An 18,534-nucleotide genomic window follows, 5' to 3' on the forward strand; every position below is an offset into this window, starting at 1 on the left:
GCCCTCGAACCTCTGACCAGTAGTGGGCGTGGAGCCCGAGCGCTCTGAGGCGGCTGTTGGACCCCTCCGAGGGGCCAGCCTTCGAACCTCTGATCAGTATGGAGGCTCGGGGCCCGTTTCCTTCGCGAAGAAGGATCCCTTTCGGGGTATCCCCTTTCCCGGTCCCTGTTGTAAGAGAGAGAAAGAGGAAGAGGAAAAGGATATGAAATCGAAATGTCGTGGCGCACCTTTTTTGATGCGGTCATTATGGCAAAGGCGAAGCGTCGCCCGCTTCTCCTGCCAAAGATGCCGCCTGTCCTGCCGCAGAGTTAATGCGACGGGACGAGTGGTTCACAGGGCAGCCGTTGTGCGCGTGTGAGCCGTTTGAGGAAACGGAAAACGGGCGCGCTGTCTTCACGCCGCGAGAGAGGGTTCCCTCGCTGTCCCTGGATGGGACGTAAGCTTGGCTGACGACGTGACCGCTGCTTCCGCCCGCCTGCCACCGCCATTACTGCCGGACCATTTTTGGCCGTATTGACCGTCGCGCCTTCTCCTGCAGCTGACTGACCTGTGACTGACGCGCCTGGCTGGCACTGTTGGGTCATATGTAGGGTTGCCTCGAGTCACGGTACTGGTTCCGCAGTCGAGGAGGCGCGGTAGTGGCGCGAGTGGCGGTGCAGTTGCTCGCACGTAGCAACCGGCGCGCCGGTTGCATGACGTGTGGGCCTGGGTCTTCATGTTGGGCGCGTTGGAGTCGAAGGGGTGCGCCCACTTGGCGCGGTTGCATGCCGACTGCATGGCTGTCCGCCCTTTCACCCGCCGATCTGGGCGAAAGTGGAGGAATGCTTGTAACCGCTGGGCAGTTGCATGCACCGCGCGCGGCGGTTTGGTTTCTTCTGCCCTGGGCCAGCTTGCATGACGCGTGGGCCACCCGTCGGCCTTCTGTTGCTCCGCAGGCCCCCCAATCGTGTGGGGTTGTTCGTACCTGCGGAGGTGGAACCGGAGTTCCGTTTGTAATGGCACCTTGAGTGTCGGTGTCTTGTTCATTGTGGCTGTCGGGGCCTGAACATGTATGTATTTTCGGCACGGAGCCGTGTTTTTTTCCTCATTTCGAGCACTAAGACTCGCCTGTCGACTATCTGAACCGCTTCACCAAGCGTGAGTCGCCTCGTGCGAAGGTGACGAGTGAGGTATCCGTATCCCGGAGGCGTAGGAGTCCCTCGGCTCGGTCGGCCTTACTGTCTGAGGCTTCTCTTGCTTAGTTAAAGGAAACCCTCGGCCGCTCTTCGATGAGCCGAAGCCGGAGGTAGCGGTGTCAGCACGGACAGAGGCAGAGTTGGCTCGAAAAGAAAATTTGGTCGGCCGGAGCCTGGCCGGGTCGTCCACTGGCGGGACCGACGCCGGAGTTGAGTTGTCGAGGCCACAAGCCGGGCCGATGTCCTCGGGGGACAGCTGGCTGAGGCTTCGGGGTGATCGGCCCGAGCCGTCTGCTCGAGCCAGATTCCTAGAGAAGGCCCTGGCAGCGATGGCCCGGGCGTGGTGCTGATGTCGTCCTTCGGAGTGGAGATCCTCCGACCGTGTCGCCGTCCGAGGCTAGGCCAGACCTCGCCGAAGGTGTAGTTGACGCCGAGGGTGCTGCTGCTCCCTTCAACTGTCAAGATCCGAGCCTGCAGGATCGGATTATCTTGTAGTGTGTTTATGTTTTCTGCGGCCGCCGAGGCCCAAACACACCATCGTCGTGTTGTAAAGCTGCGTTCATTTTCCTCTTGTTTCGAGTATCTGGACTTATTTGTCGGTAACAGAATTGTTTGTCCGAGCGAGAGTTACTTTTCACGGAAGGTGATGAGTGAGGTATCCGTATCCCGGAGGCGTGGGAATCCCTCGGCTCGGTCGGCCTTGCCGCTTACGCGCACTCTTACTCGTCCATAAGGTTCTGTCACCGACGCAGTCGAGAAGGCCCAAAAAATCGTTTCGGCAGAGGAGCTTTCGAGCGTGAAGACTTGTTCGGTCCGCGGAATCACCTATCCGAGCGCGAGTTACTTATCGCAGAAGGTGATGAGTGAGGTATCCGTATCCCGGAGGCGTAGGAGTTCCTCGGCTCGGTCAGCCTTGGCTGCTTACATGTACTCCGTCGTTTTTAGAATCCACTTTCGAAGTAGTCGAAAAGCACGAAAGACATTCTGGCAGAAAAGATCTTTTTCCGAGGAAAATTTCGATGCAGAGGGGGTTCCCCCCTTTTAGCCCCCGAGGGAGGGTCGGGCTTTGCTGAGGCAAGGCTGACCCTTCCTTGATGACTAGACTTTGTGTGTGAACGAGGTGTACGAATAACTTGAAAGCATCTTAAGGGTAGAAGCGACGTAGCTGTCAGATGTTCCAAGCGTTGTTGTAGACCTCGCCTTGACTGTTGGCCAGCTTGTACGTTCTGGGCTTCAGAACCTTGGCGACGACGAATGGCCCTTCCCAGGGGGGCGTGAGCTTGTGCCGCCCACGGGCGTCTTGTTGCAGCCGAAGCACCAGGTTGCCCACATGGAGGTCTCAGGACCGAACCCCTCGGGCGTGGTAGCGTCGCAGGGACTGCTGGTACCGCGCCGAATGTAGTAAGGCCATGTCCCGAGCCTCTTCCAGCTGGTCCAGTGAGTCTTCTCGATTAGCTCGATTGCTTTGGTCGGCGTAGGCCCTCGTCCTCGGGGAACCGTATTCTAAGTCTGTGGGCAAGATGGCCTCGGCCCCATAGACTAGAAAGAACGGTGTGAAGCCCATGGCTCGGCTCGGCGTTGTCCTCAGACTCCAGACCACAGAGGGGAGCTCCTTCATCCATCGCTTGCCGAACTTGTTGAGGTCGTTGTAGATCCGCGGCTTGAGCCCTTGCAGGATCATGCCGTTGGCACACTCTACTTGCCCATTCATCATGGGGTGAGCCACGGCGGCCCAGTCCACCCGGATGTGGTGATCCTCGCAGAAGTCCAGGAACTTTCTGCCGGTGAACTGGGTGCCGTTGTTGGTGATGATGGAGTTCGGGACCCCAAAGCGATGGATGATGTTGGTGAAGAACGCTACCACCTGTTCGGACGTGATGCTGTTTAGGGGTCGGACCTCGATCCACTTGGAGAATTTATCGATGGCGACCAACAGGTGCGTGTAGCCCCCGGGTGCCTTCTGCAAGGGGCCGACTAGGTCCAGACCACACACAGCAAATGGCCAGGTGATGGGTATGGTCTGCAGGGCCTAAGCGAGCAGGTGGGTCTGCCTTGCGTAGAACTGACACCCTTCGCAGGTGCGGACAATTCTAGTGGTGTCGGCCACCGCCGTCGGCCAGTAGAGACCTTGTCGGAAGGCGTTTCCAACAAGGGCTCGAGGTGCTGCGTGATGGCCGCAAGCCCCCGAGTGTATCTCTTGTAGGAGCTCCTGGCCTTCGGCGATGGAAATGCATTGCTGCAGGATGCCCGAGGGGCTGCGGTGGTAGAGCTCCTTCCCATCTCCCAGCAAGACGAACGACTTAGCGCGCCGCGCCAACAGCCGAGCTTCGGCTCGGTCGAGGGGTAGCTCTCCTCGGTGGAGATATTGCAGGTACGGGGTCTGCTAGTTTCAATTAGGCGCGACCCCGCTCCGCTCCTCATCGATGCGCAGTGCCTCACCCTCGGGGGCCGAGGGTGCCTCGGGCCGAGCCGAGGGTGCCTCGGACTGAGCCGAGGGTGCCTCGGGCTGGGTCGAGGCCTTCTCAGGCTCGGGCGTGTCGTCGGTCTTGACGGAGGGTTGATGCAAGTCTCGGGAGAAGACATCCGGGGGAACCGTTGTTCGCCCCGAGGCTATTTTAGCCAGCTCGTCTGCAGTCTCGTTGTAGCGCCGGGCGACGTGGTTGAGCTCGAGCCCCTAGAACTTGTCTTCCAGGCGCCGAACCTCATCACAGTAGGCTTCCATCTTCGGGTCGCGGCAGTGGGAGTTCTTCATGACTTGGTCGATGACGAGCTGCGAGTCACCGCGAGCGTCGAGGCGTCGGACCCCTAGCTCGATGGCGATGCGCAACCCGTTGACCAGAGCCTCGTACTCGGCCACATTGTTGGATGCCGGGAAATGGAGGCGTAGCACGTAGCGTAGGTGCTTCCCGAGGGGCGAGATGAAGAGCAGGCCTGCGCCCGCTCCTGTCTTCATCAGCGACTCGTCGAAGAACATGGTCCAGAGTTCCGGCTGGATCAGAGCTGTTGGGAGCTGGGTGTCGACCCATTCAGCCACAAAGTCCGCCAAGACCTAGGACTTGATGGCCTTCCGAGGGGTGAACGAGATCGTCTCGCCCATGATTTCCACCGCCCACTTTGCAACTCTACCCGAGGCCTCTCGGCACTGTATGATCTCCCCCAGGGGGAAGGATGACACCACAGTTACCGGATGAGACTCGAAGTAGTGTCGCAACTTCCGCCGCGTTAGGATCACCGCGTACAGTAGCTTCTGAATTTGTGGGTAGCGGATCTTGGTCTCGGACAGTACCTCACTGATGAAGTAGACTGGCCTTTGGACGGGCAATGCATGCCCCTCTTCTCGTCTCTCAACCACAATCGCGGCGCTAACCACCTGAGTGGTCGCGACGACGTAGATCAAGAGGGCTTCTCCGGCAGCGGGGGGCACCAAGATGGGCGCGTTCGTGAGGAGCGCCTTCAGGTTCCCGAGGGCTTCCTCGGCCTCAGGGGTCCAAGTGAAGCACTCGGCCTTCCTTAAGAGGCGGTACAGAGGCAGGCCTCTTTCGCCGAGGCGCGAGATGAAACGGCTCAGAGCCGCAAGGCATCCCGTGACCCTCTGCACGCCTTTCAAGTCCTTGATGGGCCCCATGCTGGTGATGGCCGCAATCTTCTCCGGGTTGGCCTCGATGCCCCGCTTGGAGACAATGAACCCCAAGAGCATGCCTTGGGGGACCCCGAAGACACACTTCTCGGGATTGAGTTTCACGCCTTTCGCCTTGAGACATCGGAATGTCGCTCCAAGGTCGGAAAGGAGGTCGGAGGCTTTCCTCGTCTTGACTACGATGTCATCGACGTAGGCCTCGACCGTTCGGCCAATGTGTTCGCCGAACACGTGGTTCATGCACCGTTGGTATGTCGCACCCGCATTCCTCAAACCGAACGGCATGGTAACATAGCAGTACATGCCGAAAGGTGTGATGAAAGAAGTCGCGAGCTGGTCGAACTCTTTCATCCTGATTTGGTGATACCCTGAGTAGGCATCGAGGAAAGATAGGGTTTCGCACCCAGCAGTGGAATCCACGATTTGATCGATGCGAGGCAGAGGGTAGGGAACTTTCGGACATGCTTTGTTTAGACCAGTGTAGTCTACACACATCCGCCATTTCCCTCCTTTCTTTCTCACAAGCACAGGGTTGGCAAGCCATTCGGGATGGAATACCTCTTTGATGAACCCTGCTGCCATTAGCTTGTGGATCTCCTCGCCTATGGCTCTACGCTTTTCTTCATCGAATTGGCGCAGAGGCTGCTTCACGGGTCGGGCTCCAGCTCGGATATCCAGCGAGTGCTCGGTGACATCCCTCGGTATGCCGGGCATGTCCGAGGGACTCCACGCGAAAACGTCGGCGTTTGCGCGGAGAAAGTCGACGAGCACTGCTTCCTATTTGGGATCGAGATCGGAGCCGATCCGGATCTGCTTGGAGGCATCGTTGCTGGGGTCGAGAGGGACGGATTTCACCGTCTCCGCTGGCTCGAAGTTGCCGGCGTGGCGCTTCACGTCTGGCGCCTCCTTAGAGATGCTCTCCAGGTCGACGATGAGGGCCTCGGATTCGGCGAGGGCCTCGGCGTACTCCACGCACTCCACGTCGCATTCGTACGCGTGTCGGTACGTGGGGCCGACGGTGATGACCCCGTTGGGGCCAGGCATCTTGAGCTTGAGGTAGGTGTAGTTGGGGACGACCATGAACTTGGCGTAGCATGGCCTCCCCAGCACTGCGTGGTAGGTTCCTCGAAACCCGACCACTTCGAACGTGAGGGTCTCCCTTCGAAAGTTGGAGGGTGTCCCGAAGCAGACGGGTAGATCGAGTTGTCCGAGGGGTTGGACGCGCTTCCCGGGGATGATCCCGTGGAAAGGCGCAGCGCCTGCCCGGGCCGAGGATGGATCGATCCGCAGGAGCCCGAGGGTCTCGGCGTAGATGATGTTGAGGCTGCTGCCTCCGTCCATGAGGACCTTGGTGAGCCTGACGTTGCCGATGACGGGGTCAACAACGAGCGGGTATTTCCCCGGGCTCGGCACGTGGTCGGGGTGGTCGTCTTGGTTGAAGGTGATGGGCTTGTCGGACCAGTCTAGGTAGACTGGCGCCGCCACCTTTACCGAGCAGACCTCCCGACGCTCTTGCTTGCGGAGCCGAGCCGAGGCATTCGCCACTTGCCCACCGTAGATCATGTAGCAGTCGTGGACCTCGGGGAACTCTCCTGCCTTGTGATCTTCCTTCTTATCGTCGTCGCGAGCCCTGCCACCCTCCGCGGGTGGCCCGACCTTGTGAAAGTGGCGCCGAAGCATGGCGCACTCCTCAAGGGTGTGCTTGACGGGCCCCTGATGATAGGGGCACGACTCCTTGAGCATCTTGTCGAAGAGGTTGGCACCTCCGGGAGGTTTCTGAGGGTTCTTGTACTCGGCGGCGGCGACAAGGTCCGCGTCGGCGGCGTCATGTTTCGCTTGCGACTTCTTCTTGCCTTTCTTCTTGGCGCCGCGCTGAGTTGACGCCTCGGGGACATCTTCCGGTGGGCAGCCCTGGGGCTGCTTGTCCTTCCGGAAGATGGCCTCAACCGCCTCCTGGCCAGAGGCGAACTTGGTGGCGATGTCCATCAACTCGCTTGCCCTGGTGGGGGTCTTGCGACCCAGCTTGCTCACCAGGTCGCGGCAGGTGGTGCCGGCGAGGAACGCGCCGATGACATCCGAATTGGTGATGTTGGGCAGCTCGGTGCGCTGCTTCGAGAATCGTCGGATGTAATCCCGGACAGACTCTCCCGGCTGCTGGCGGCAGCTTCGGAGATCCTAGGAGTTTCCAGGGCGCACGTACGTGCCTTGGAAATTGCCGGCGAAGGCTTGGACCAGGTCGTCCCAGTTGGAGATCTGCCCCGGAGGCAGGTGCTCCAGCCAGGCTCGAGCGGTATCGGAGAGGAACAAGGGGAGGTTGCGGATGATGAGGTTATCATCGTCCGTCCCACCCAGGTGGTAGGCCAGCCGATAGTCCGCGAGCCACGGTTCCGGTCTCGTCTCCCCCGAGTACTTTGTGATAGTAGTCGGGGTTCGGAACCGGGTCGGGAACGGCGCCCGTCGTATGGCGCGGCTGAAAGCCTGTGGACCGGGTGGTTCGGGCGAGGGACTCTGACCCTCCCCGCTGTCGTAGCATCCCCCACGCCTGGGGTGTTAGCCTCGGCGCACCCTCTCGTCGAGGTGGGCTCGACGGTTGTGGTGATGGTGCTCGTTGCCGAGGCGACCCGGGGCCGCAGGCGCTGTGTTGCGCGTGCGCCCGTTGTGGACCGAGGCTTCCCGCATGAATCGGGAAGTCACGGCGCGATGTTCCGAGGGGTACCCCTGCCTTCGGGAGGCGAAGCTTTCGGCCCTTTGGACCGCGGCGTCCTCCAGGAGATTCTTGAGCTCTCCCTGGATACGCCGCCCCTCGGTGGTTGATGGCTCCGGCATCACGCGGAGAAGTATTGCCGCTGCAGCCAGGTTTGGTCCGACTCCACTGGAAGTCGGTGGCGGCCTTACCCTGACATCGTCGGCGATGCGGTGCTGGAAGCCCTGGGGGAGATGACACACTTCTCTGGCTGGAGGTTGGCCCGCCCATTCCTGCCCGATGTCCCGGCGGATCGGCTCAAGTGTTCCTGCTCCCTCGTCGAGCCTGGCCTGCATCTCGCGGATTTGCTCGAGCTGTAGGTCATGACCCCCCGTCGGGACGGGGACCACAGCTAGCTCCCGAAGGATGTCAACGCGAGGCACAGGCCTAGGGGTATCGCCGTTCTCCGGCATACCAAGATGGTTGCCTTCGCCGGGACCCCCTAGATCGACGTGGAAACATTCACGACTTGGGCCGCAGTACTCGTCGCCGAGGCTGCGGCTACCATCGGAACAGTCAGAAAGGCAATAGTCGCATGCGGTCATGAAGTCCCGCATGGCACTGGGGTTACCAAGTCCGGAAAAATCCCAACAGAAGTCGGGCTCGTCATCTTCCTCGGACCCCGAGGGCCCGTAGGTCGAGACGGCCGTCAGCCGGTCCCAGGGTGACTGCATACGATACCCCAGAGGGTTTGGACTCGCCTCTATGAGAGCGTCCACCGAAGCGAAGTCGCTTGGTGGGTCGAGGCTGAATCCAAAAGGCACGAGATGGGAATCGGTCGGTACCTCTTGGTCGACGGGCGGTGACGAAGTCACGTCAGGGGCTGACTGCACCGTCGTCTCAGGTACGAGGGTGACGCCCAGCAAGTCCTTTGCGAGCGTGCTGGCGTCGTCCGTTTGCTTGGGGTTGGCGTATTGCGGGGAGACGGCGCTCGTCTTCGTCTCAGACGCGAGGTCGATGCTCGACGTGCCCCCCGTTGGGGCGCCAGCGCCGTCGACTCGCTCGACAGCCGACGAGGTGCCGCCTCCTGCTTGGCCTTGGTTGCCCCGCCTCTTCCTCCGTCAGCGGGGGAGGGGACGGGACAAGCCCGAATGTTGTTCTTCCACCACGTGGGGAAGACGTCGTCGATTCCGCCGCCGGCGGGCGGGTTGTCGGTCGCCATTGTCGCTGTCGCGCGGCGGGGGAAGGAGTATCATGTCGTAGCTGCCGTCGAGGGACATGAACTCAAGACTCCCGAAACGGAGTACCGTCCCGGGCTGGAAAGGTTGCTGGAGACTGCCCATCTGGAGCTTGACGGGAAGCTGTTCGTCAACACGCAGCAGGCCCCTACCTGGCGCGCCAACTGTCGGCGTTTCGAACCCGGGGGGTCCCTGGACCGACGAGTAAATTGTCGCCGCGTGCCCCAGCCCAGATGGGTCGGCGCGAGACGGAGCGCGAAGGGGGGAAGAAGTCGGAGGGAGACAGGCGTGAGAGGTGAAACCCGCGGCCTTCGTGTTTGTCCCGCGCCCAGGTCGGGTGCGCTTGCAGTAGGGGGTTACAAGCGTCCACACGGGAGGGAGCGAGCGACCTCACACGAGCGTCGTCCCGTCCTTCCCCGTGCGGCCAACCCTCTGTAAGAGGGCCCTGGACCTTCCTTTTATAGGCGTAAGGAAAGGATCCAGGTGTACAATGGGGGTGTAGCAGTGTGCTAACGTGTCTAGCGGGGGAGAGCTAGTGCCCTAAGTACATGCCATCGTGGCAGCCGGAGAGGTTTTGGCACCCGGTTCGTGTGGTGTCGTGGCCGTCGGAGGAGCGCTAGAGCCTGGCGGAAGGACAGCTGTCGGGATTGTCGAGTCCTTGCTGATGTCCTCTTGCTTCCGTAAGGGGGCTGAGAGCCGCCGTCGTCATAGGGCATGCAGGACGCCATCATTACTTGTTTACCGGAGCGAGCCAGATGGGACGCCGGTCTTGTTCCCCGTAGCCTGAGTCAGCTTGGGGTAGGGTAATGATGGCACCTCCTGTGACGTGGTCGGTCCGAGCCCTGGGTTGGGCGAGGTGGAGGCTCCTCCGAGGTCGAGGTCGAGTTTGTCTTCCAAGGCCGAGGTCGAGTCCGAGCCCCTGGGTCGGGCGAGGCGGAGACCGTCGGCTGAGGCCAGGGCTGAGTCCGAGCCCTGGGGTCGGGCGAAGCGGAGTTCGTCGTCTTCTAGGGCTGAGCCCGAGTCTGAGCCCTGGGGTCGGGCGACGCGGAGTTCGTCGTCTTTCGGGGCTGAGCCCGAGTCCGAGCCCTGGGGTCGAGCGAAGCGGAGTTCGTCGTCTTCCGGGGCTGAGCCCGAGTCTGAGCCCTGGGGTCGGGTGAAGCGGAGTTCGTCGTCTTCCGGGTCTGAGCCCGAGTCCGAGCCCTGGGGTCGGGCGAAGCGGAGTTCGTCGTCTTCTGGGGCTGAGCCCGAGTCCGAGCCCTAGGGTCGGGCGAAGCGGAGTTTCCTATGGCGCCTGAGGCCGGACTTGGCTGCTGTCAGCATCACTCTGTCGAGTGGCACAACAGTCGAAGCGGCGCAGGCGGCGCTGTCCTCTTGTCAGGCCGGTCAGTGGAGCGGCGAAGTGACTACGGTCACTTCGGCTCTGTCGACTGGAGGGCGCGCGTCAGGATAAAGGTGTCAGGCCACCTTTGCATTAAATGCCCCTGCGATTCGGTCGGTTGGCGTGGCGACTTGGCCAAGGTTGCTTCTTGGTGAAGACTGGGCCTCGGGCGAGCTGAAGGTGTGTCCGTTGCTGGAGGGGGTCCTCGGGCGAGACGTAAATCCTCCGGGGTCGGCTGCCCTTGCCCGAGGCTGGGCTCGGGCGAGGCGTGATCGCGTCCCTTGAATGGACCAATCCTTGACTTAATCGCACCCATCAGGCCTTTGCAGCTTTGTGCTGATGGGGGTTACCAGCTGAGATTTAGGAGTCTTGAGGGTACCCCTAATTATGGTCCCCGACAACATCGGTCCGTATCAAATTCTCGCAAGGCGTGGAGAAGTGGCCTATCAGCTCAGTTTGCCAGAAGGCTTGTCCGCAGTGCATGATGTCTTTCATGTGTCTCAGCTGAAGAAGTGTCTTCGTGTGCCAGAAGAGCAGTTGCCAGTGGAGGGTCTTGAAGTCCAGGAGGACTTGACCTATATTGAGAAGCCAACACAAATCCTTGAGACTGCAAACGGAGTCACCCAAAGGAAGACCATCAGAATGTGCAAAGTCAGATGGAATCACCACTTTGAGGAAGAAGCAACCTGGGAGCGTGAAGATGATCTGATGGCTAAATACCCTAAGCTCTTTGCTAGCCAACCTTGAATCTCAAGGGCGAGATTCTTTTAAGGGGGATAGGTTTGTAACGCCCTAAATTTGGGGGTAGATTTTTTTTCTTTTTTTCACTCACCAAATTCGGGCGTTACTCTCTTTTCTCTTCCCGTTTCGCTCCTTCTTCCCAATTTCAAACTAGTATAATGACGGGTGTCTGTGTCATGTATAAACAAAACCTAAGTGTCATGAGTGTTGCATCATGCCGAAGCATATTTCTTTGTCTGATGTCGTATTTAATCGCGTGTTCGTCTTGTCCCGGTTCGGATTTCGGTTCGCGATCGAAATTCCGATTGGTGTTCGACCCACAGAGTGACCAAGCCTGGCCTAGCCCGGCTCAGTCCGGTCTAGCCCGCCCCAGTCCGGCCCGCGCGCCCCTGGTGCCCCTTGCCCTAACCATGTGCGCGCCCCCTCCCCCTAATCCTGTTGTCTCATTTGATTTTCTCCCGCGCAGTAACTTCCCTCTCCCACCTCTCTCTCTCCCCGTGGTGCCTTAGGGTTTGGAGACGAGATCGTCGGAGTTTGGATCCCCGGAGGTGAGTTTTCCCCTCCCATTCCCTTTCTCTCTCTCTCCCTCCTCCCCCTCCCTTCTTCTTCCCCTGGCCGCACGCCCTCCCCCGCGCGCGCCGCGCGCCCTCCCCTGCCCCGTCGCGCGCCGTGGCGGTGGCCTAGCCGCGCCGCATCCCGCGCCCCGGCCGAGCCCCTCCCCGCATCGCGCCCCCCAGCGAGCCCCGCCCCGGCTGAGCCCCTCCCCGCGTCACGCCCCCCCCCCCCCCCCCCGGCAAGTCCCGCCCCCCCCGGCAAGTCCCGCCCCGGCCGAGCCCCTCCCCGCGTCGCGCCCCCCCCCCCCCCCCCCCCGGCGAGCCCCGCCCCGGCCAAGCCCCTCCCCGCGTCGCGCCCCCCGGCCCCTCCCCGCGTCGCGCCCCCCCGGCCGAGCCCCTCCCCACGTCGCGCCCCCCCGGCCGAGCCCCGCCCCGGTCGACCCCCTCCCCGCGTCGTGCCCCCCGGCCGAGCCCCTCCCCACGTCGCCCCCCCCCCCCCCCCCCGCGTGGCTTGCACGGTTTGCGTGCCCTCAGCACGCGCAGCGTGGTCTCGCGCGTGCGACCGTAGTCGCATTTCGTTTAACCCTCCTTTAATCCATTTGAATTTTGTTTAGTCAATGGGCTGTGTCGCGCGCTTTGTCGTGCGACGATCCTTTTAAACTTATATTTATTAATGTGTTGTGTCGCGCGCTTCGTCGCGTGACGATTCATTTAATTTATATTTATTGCAGTGCTGCGTCGCGCACTTCGTCGCACGACGATTCGTTTTAAATGCAGTTCTGTTGGCGTAAGCCGTTATGCGTTTCATCGCACAACGCTTAACATTTGTCTTTAATTAATGCAAGAATCTTGTTGCGCGCTCTGTCGCGCGGCAAGTCATTTATTTCTTAATTCAATTTAAATGTTGTGTCGTACATCTCGCCGTATGACCAATCCCTTTCGTTCATCTTTACCTATTTATAGTGACTAAATGTGGAACATGACTTTACTTTATGCTAAACGCAGTGTCTAATTTGATACCCTTCTGTTTAAACGAATGGTTTAATTTATAATTATGTAAAGTGATTGCCTCTCGACCGTAGACCCGACTATCATTTCCTCTTTCTCTCTCTCAACCATAATTGCGAGCCCCGCGTTGAACATCTGTTTATTTATTGCATTCCATTGCATGGTGTACTGTTCCTTTGTATTGAATGTGTGGATGTATGTATGTTTGCGCTCGTATAGAGAACGATCTGGTTGAAGAGCCCGAGGAACTCACAGGAGAAGCCTCTGAGCAGCAGATGGTTGGTGGAGGCAAGTGTCTCTTGACCTATCTTTGTCCTATACATTCTATAATTCTCCTCCTGCATTTCACATTTATGCCTAAGGATTGACTAGCTTTTGTTATCCATGTCCTTGTTTACCTATATGGGTTGGATTATTATTGTTTAGCTTTATGCTATTGCTCAACTCTAATCAATGAACATGATGAGATTTATCAATGATACATTGTTTCCCTTCTTTATTATGATGTTATACTTGTGTCTTCAAGGGGGCTCGAGCGGTTTCTCGAGTGCCTCTCCGTAAGGACCTGTTCGTTGGACGACCGCCCGGGAAAACAGTGCAACCATGAGGGTGGAATGGGATGCCCTTAGCTGAATAATTAGATGAACCGGAGTGTAGTTCGCTTAGCCGTCGTGCCGTTAATGGGGCTCGGTGTATGCGGCTCGCTCTGCCAAGTTGGTTCGCCCCTTGGGGAGGAGTGCGGTGCATTTAGGAAACCTAACGGGCGGCTACAGCCCCAGGGAATCTTTGTAAAGGCTACGTAGTGATACCCTGCTGGGTCACCTTGGTAGTGATCAATGGAGAGTCATGATCTCCGGGCAGAAAGGGAATCACAGCTTGTGGGTAAAGTGCGCAACCTCTGCAGAGTGTATAAAAACTGATATATCAGCCGTGCTCGCGGTTATGAGCGGCCAAGGGAGCTCTAGTGATTAGTGATACTTGATCAGAGATGTTCGGATTACAGGTGGCAATGAGATTGATGGTTTTTGGTATTAACTCTGGTAATGGTAAGTGGTACTCTTTCCGTTTGGAAAGGAGTACGTTTGGGTTAATAACGTGGGTTAATTCTAAAACTTGGCTTTCTCTACTAGTAATAATAATCTGACCAACTAAAAGCAACTGCTTGACTTACCCCCACATAAAGCTAGTCCACTACAGCCAAACAGGACACTTGCTGAGTATGTTGATGTGTACCCATCCTAGCTCTACACACCAAACCCCCCCAGGTTGTCCGCATTGCAACCACTGCTCAGGTAAAGATGAAGTCGTGGAAGGAGATTTCCAGGAGTTCCAAGATTACGATGAGTTCTAGGCGTGGGTTAGCGGCAACCCCCAGTCGGCTGCCTGTGAAGGCCGCGTGTATCTACGTTTCTTTTCCGCACTTTGATTATTGTAAAGATTATGTGGATGTCTTAGACATATGATGTAATCGACTATTCTTACCCTTTTATGTTATTATTTGAGCACTATGTGATGATGTCCAGTTATGTAACTGTTGTGTACGTGAATTGCTGATCCTGGCATGTACATGGTTTGCATTCGGTTTGCCTTCTAAAACCGGGTGTGACATCCTTCTTCTCCACCGGCACAATATTGGAGACCCACTCTGCGTATCTGCAAGGTCTAATAAAATTAGCTTCTAGTAGCCGGTGGATTTTGTCCTTGATTTGTGGGAGAAGATCTGGACGAAATGTTATAGCTCTCTGCTTGAAAGGTCTGAAACTAGACTTAATGGGCAGCCGATGCTCTACGATCTCTCGGCTTAATCCCGGCATCTTAGTGCAATTCCAAGCAAAGCAATCCGAATATTCCTTCGATAGACCGATGATCTCATTTCTAGGATCGGTCTCGAGTGTCTTGTTTATAAAAGTCGGTCTTGCAGTTTTACCATCTCCTATGTCGATCTCCTCCAAAGGATCGGCTGATGTAAACCCCTATCCTAGTTTATCGAGATCTCTGAATTCCTCTATCATGACCCCCACAGAGGAATCATATGATCTTTGTGTGATGGTGGACTCTTCGGTCTCGGGGGCCGGATCATCCGCAATACTGTCTTTACGTTGTGGTAGATGTTCGGTCTTAAAGTCCGAACTGTTTTGTGAAAGACCGGACCATCTGGCCTTAGAAGCCGAACTGTCCGTGACCAAGGACTCATGAATTTTGTGTGTACTCATCATTTAAACTTTATAGGATTTAGCCGATTCTCCATCGGCTCTAGCATTACAGGAATGAAACCCTTCTTATCTATACTTATGAACTAGTAATCAGAAAAATCTACTCCTGTGAGACATGTAGTAGTCTCATAAGTCCAGAGTATAGGGGCATCAGCCACAACGATACAGGCTGATACATCAGCATGTACTTGTTCTATATCATCGCCTACCCATTGTATTAACATTTGATGTAATGTAGAAGGTATACATTGGTTGACATGAATCCAATCTCTGCCTATGATTAGACTGTAATTTCCTTCTACATCAGTGACGAAGAATGCAGCAACAAGGGTCTTAGTACCGATGGTTAATTCAACGGACGTGACTCCCCTGGCTTTGATCGAACTATTAGTTCCAACACCGCTGATGGTCATGTTGGTCTTGACAAGTTCGTCATCCTATTTACCTAATTTTCTGTACAATGAATAAGGCATTAGATTTACAGTCGCCCCTCCATCTACCAACATTTTAGCAATCGGTATCTCATCAATGTGACCGCACACGAAGAGCGGCTTTAAATGATTTACCGATTCCTTTGGTTTAGTAAAGGTGGCTTCTTTAGGACCAAAATTAAACTAGGCAACAACAGGTTCATCGTCGCCGACAATAGTACAATCGGCGGAAAATGTAATAACATTTACATCCATACCTGGGTGTTCTGGAGAAGCTTCATAGTCGACCAGGTCTTCTCCCAGTAGGTCGTCCTCCTCCATTGATGTTGGTACATCGTCAGAGGCGTCCTGGTGTGGTGCGGACGGTCCAGACTCAGGGGTCGGACGGTCCGCGCCTTGTGTAGATGGTCTAGCCTTTTTAGCCGGGCTGTCTGCATACCTACAGGGTGCTGCACAAGTGCTGTTTTATTTTCTATTTTTGTGGTCGTTTGCTTTTCGGTCTCCATTTCTTTTGCGGTGGCGGGTACTGTGGATATGTGTCATTGAATATCTTTTCCGCCTTCTTTTCCTGGTTCTCTTTTGCTCTTAGGCGTTGTAATTTTCGCTTTTGGGACCATGTAATCCCGCTGGGCACCATCGAGGCATGGAGTATTTTGGATCAGCTGTTTTGATGGTAGCCGTATCTTCTTTTTTGGTTGTGTTGGCCGGTTCACCAAAAATCATCGGCCCTTCATTATCTTCCTATATGATGACATCTGCAGTACCTATTTTGATGATATCCTTTTTTGTTGTTATTTCGGTCGCTGCAGGTATATGCCCCCTGCCGGATTGGTCGGCCTTTGAGGCCGAGTACTCTGACAATCTTGTTGGGCCTGCGTCTGGTGACCGGATTGAGCGACGCTTAATCGGTCTTGTACTGGAGGTGCCAACCTGTTGAATACAGATGTTTGGGGTGCCCCCCAAGCGGGGTGCTGTGGCATCCCAAATGGATATGATGGCATGCCCCACATTTGATTTGGGACGTATGGTGGAGGTAAATATGTGTATGAATATGGCATAGGTGGATAAGATGGTGGAGGTGTCCATGTAGGTATGTTAGGTCTCAATTGGACAGTATGACCTTCCATTTCTTTCGATTGGTGGGGTGGTCCAATCGGTCTTACCTTACATTGCTCACGAATGGGCGAGCGAGGTCGCTTTGCTGGCCGGTCACTGGGGCCGGCCTTCTTTTTCACATATTTTGACAGTAATTGATCGAAAGCCGGGTCGGATTTGACCAGTCGACCAGCTGCTTTAATTGTATCTATTTTCCACGTACCTATCTCTGGTTGTCGTGGTTTGAAGGTACGCGGTCGTTGCGGGTCTTGAGTATGATCGAACCGTCCGCTGGAATTCTCCAAACCGTCCGGTGTGGTCCCGAACCGTCTGCGCCTGTGCGTCGGACCGTCCGAGATGCGTAGCACGGGCTCCTGCTCCTTGGTCTGTGCTTGCCCCCCAGCACTGGAGGTCGTGATGGTCACCTTAAGAGTCTCCCCTCCATTGGGAGTCTTCTCGGCCACCACTTTCCAGCAAGAAATTTTATGATTCCCAACGGCCTCTCTTGTGTTGCCGATGATTATTTCTTTGTCTTTGCCCTTATCGGCTGTGTTTGGCCGAACCAGGATCCTCTTGCCCTCAAAATCGATCATGTTCATCGGAAAGGGCTCTGTGTCCACCTGTATTTCCTGAAATTTCAATCGTCCTTCGTTAATGGCCGATTGAATCTGTCGACGGAATACATTACAATCATTAGTGGCATGAGAAAATGAGTTATGCCACTTGCAGTATGCACGACGTTTCAGCTCATCGGCGGATGGAACAGTGTGATTTATTTTAATGTTGCCATTTTTAAGTAATTCATCAAATATTTTATCACATTTACAACATTAAATGTAAATTTAACCTCCTCTTGCCGTTTTTTGAACCGACTGCAAGGAGGAACAAGCCGAAGATTTGGCCTGCTTTGGCCAAACCATTTCAGCAGTGTATACTTCTGTTGATTCGTCATCTGAGCTACTTTAGTCGCACTCTACTATATGGACATTGTGATGAATGGTTTTGGCAGTCTCTTTGCTTCGTCTTTCACATGCCAAATCTCTCTGGTGTAATTGTGCTAGCGTGAAAAATTGGATGCCTTCTAATCTTTCTTTTAAATAATATCGCAGTCCATTAAAGGCTAATCCTGCTAGCTGTTTTTCTACTAAGTGTATTTGGAAGCATCAGTTTCTTGTATCCTAGAACCTCCGGATGTATTCATTAACTGATTCATCCTTCCCTGTCGCAGGGCCACTAGGTCTACCAAATCTAACTCATAGTCACCAAAGAAAAAATGGTCATGGAATTTTTGTTCTAACTCCCCCATGATGAAATAGAATTAGGAGGTAAAGTGGCGTACCATGCGATCGCGGTTTCTGTTAAAGACAATGAAAATAAACGCACGCGAAATGCTTCTGTGTCGGCCAATTCTCCTAATTGTGCTAAGAACTGGCCTATGTGTTCGCGCGTGTTTTTTCCTTGGTCACCCGAAAATTTTGCGAATTCGGGTATCCTGGTTCCCTGGGGGTATGGGTGTTGATCAAATCGGCTGTCATAAGGTTTCCGATACGATTGCCCCCCAGATACCATGCTTACTTCGAGCTTATCTCGGAACGCCCCGGCTATTTCCTCCCTCACTATATCGATGGCAGTCGGTGCGAGACCACCGGCTCTCTGGTCAAACATAGGTGGGGTTGGCTGGATATTAGCGTGTTGTCTTCCCCCCATTCATTTGAGCTATGTGGTGCATTGCCATTTACCCTATATGACTCATAGGATTGATCGTTCCTTTCCAGCCTTCTAGGCGGGGCCGGAAAGCTTTCCTGGGCTCGGGATTTTTATTAATGGGCTGATGCATCGCATAGTGTGATGGGAAGTGTTGTTGGGACGGGTGAGGATTCAAGTAACAATCCTCCTCAAAAGACTCATGCGCGGACTATCCGGACATGTACCCGGACCGTCCATGATTATATGCGGACCGTCCGACTGGGTAGTTTAGATTTTGTGCCATATGTGGTGGCTCGGGTGCATGTCTGGGTAACTCATTAAAAATGGGTCCGTTTGTTGCTGGCCTGGACGGTCCGCGCTCACGTGCGGACGGTCCGGGCATGTGCAGATCGGCTGATTTACTGCCGATTTGTGGTTGCTCAGGGTATTTGTCCATCCGGCATCCCATAAAGGGGTTGTTGTGACGGAACCTCCCAAGTAATTAGGCCGACCTACAGTTGTCCTTGTCCAATGGACCTCAGACAACCCTGTAGGTGCCCCTGAACTACTTGACAAGCTCGGTATCTTTCCTTACCTCACCAGGAACGTTTCACCCGTCTTGCAGACATTACAGAACATCGGAGATATAGAAGTGCGGAAGCAATCACATAAACTTACATTTATTTAGAAAGTAA

The sequence above is a fragment of the Zea mays genome, chromosome 4 (genome assembly GCF_902167145.1).
Source record: "Zea mays cultivar B73 chromosome 4, Zm-B73-REFERENCE-NAM-5.0, whole genome shotgun sequence".
NCBI lineage: Eukaryota > Viridiplantae > Streptophyta > Magnoliopsida > Poales > Poaceae > Zea > Zea mays.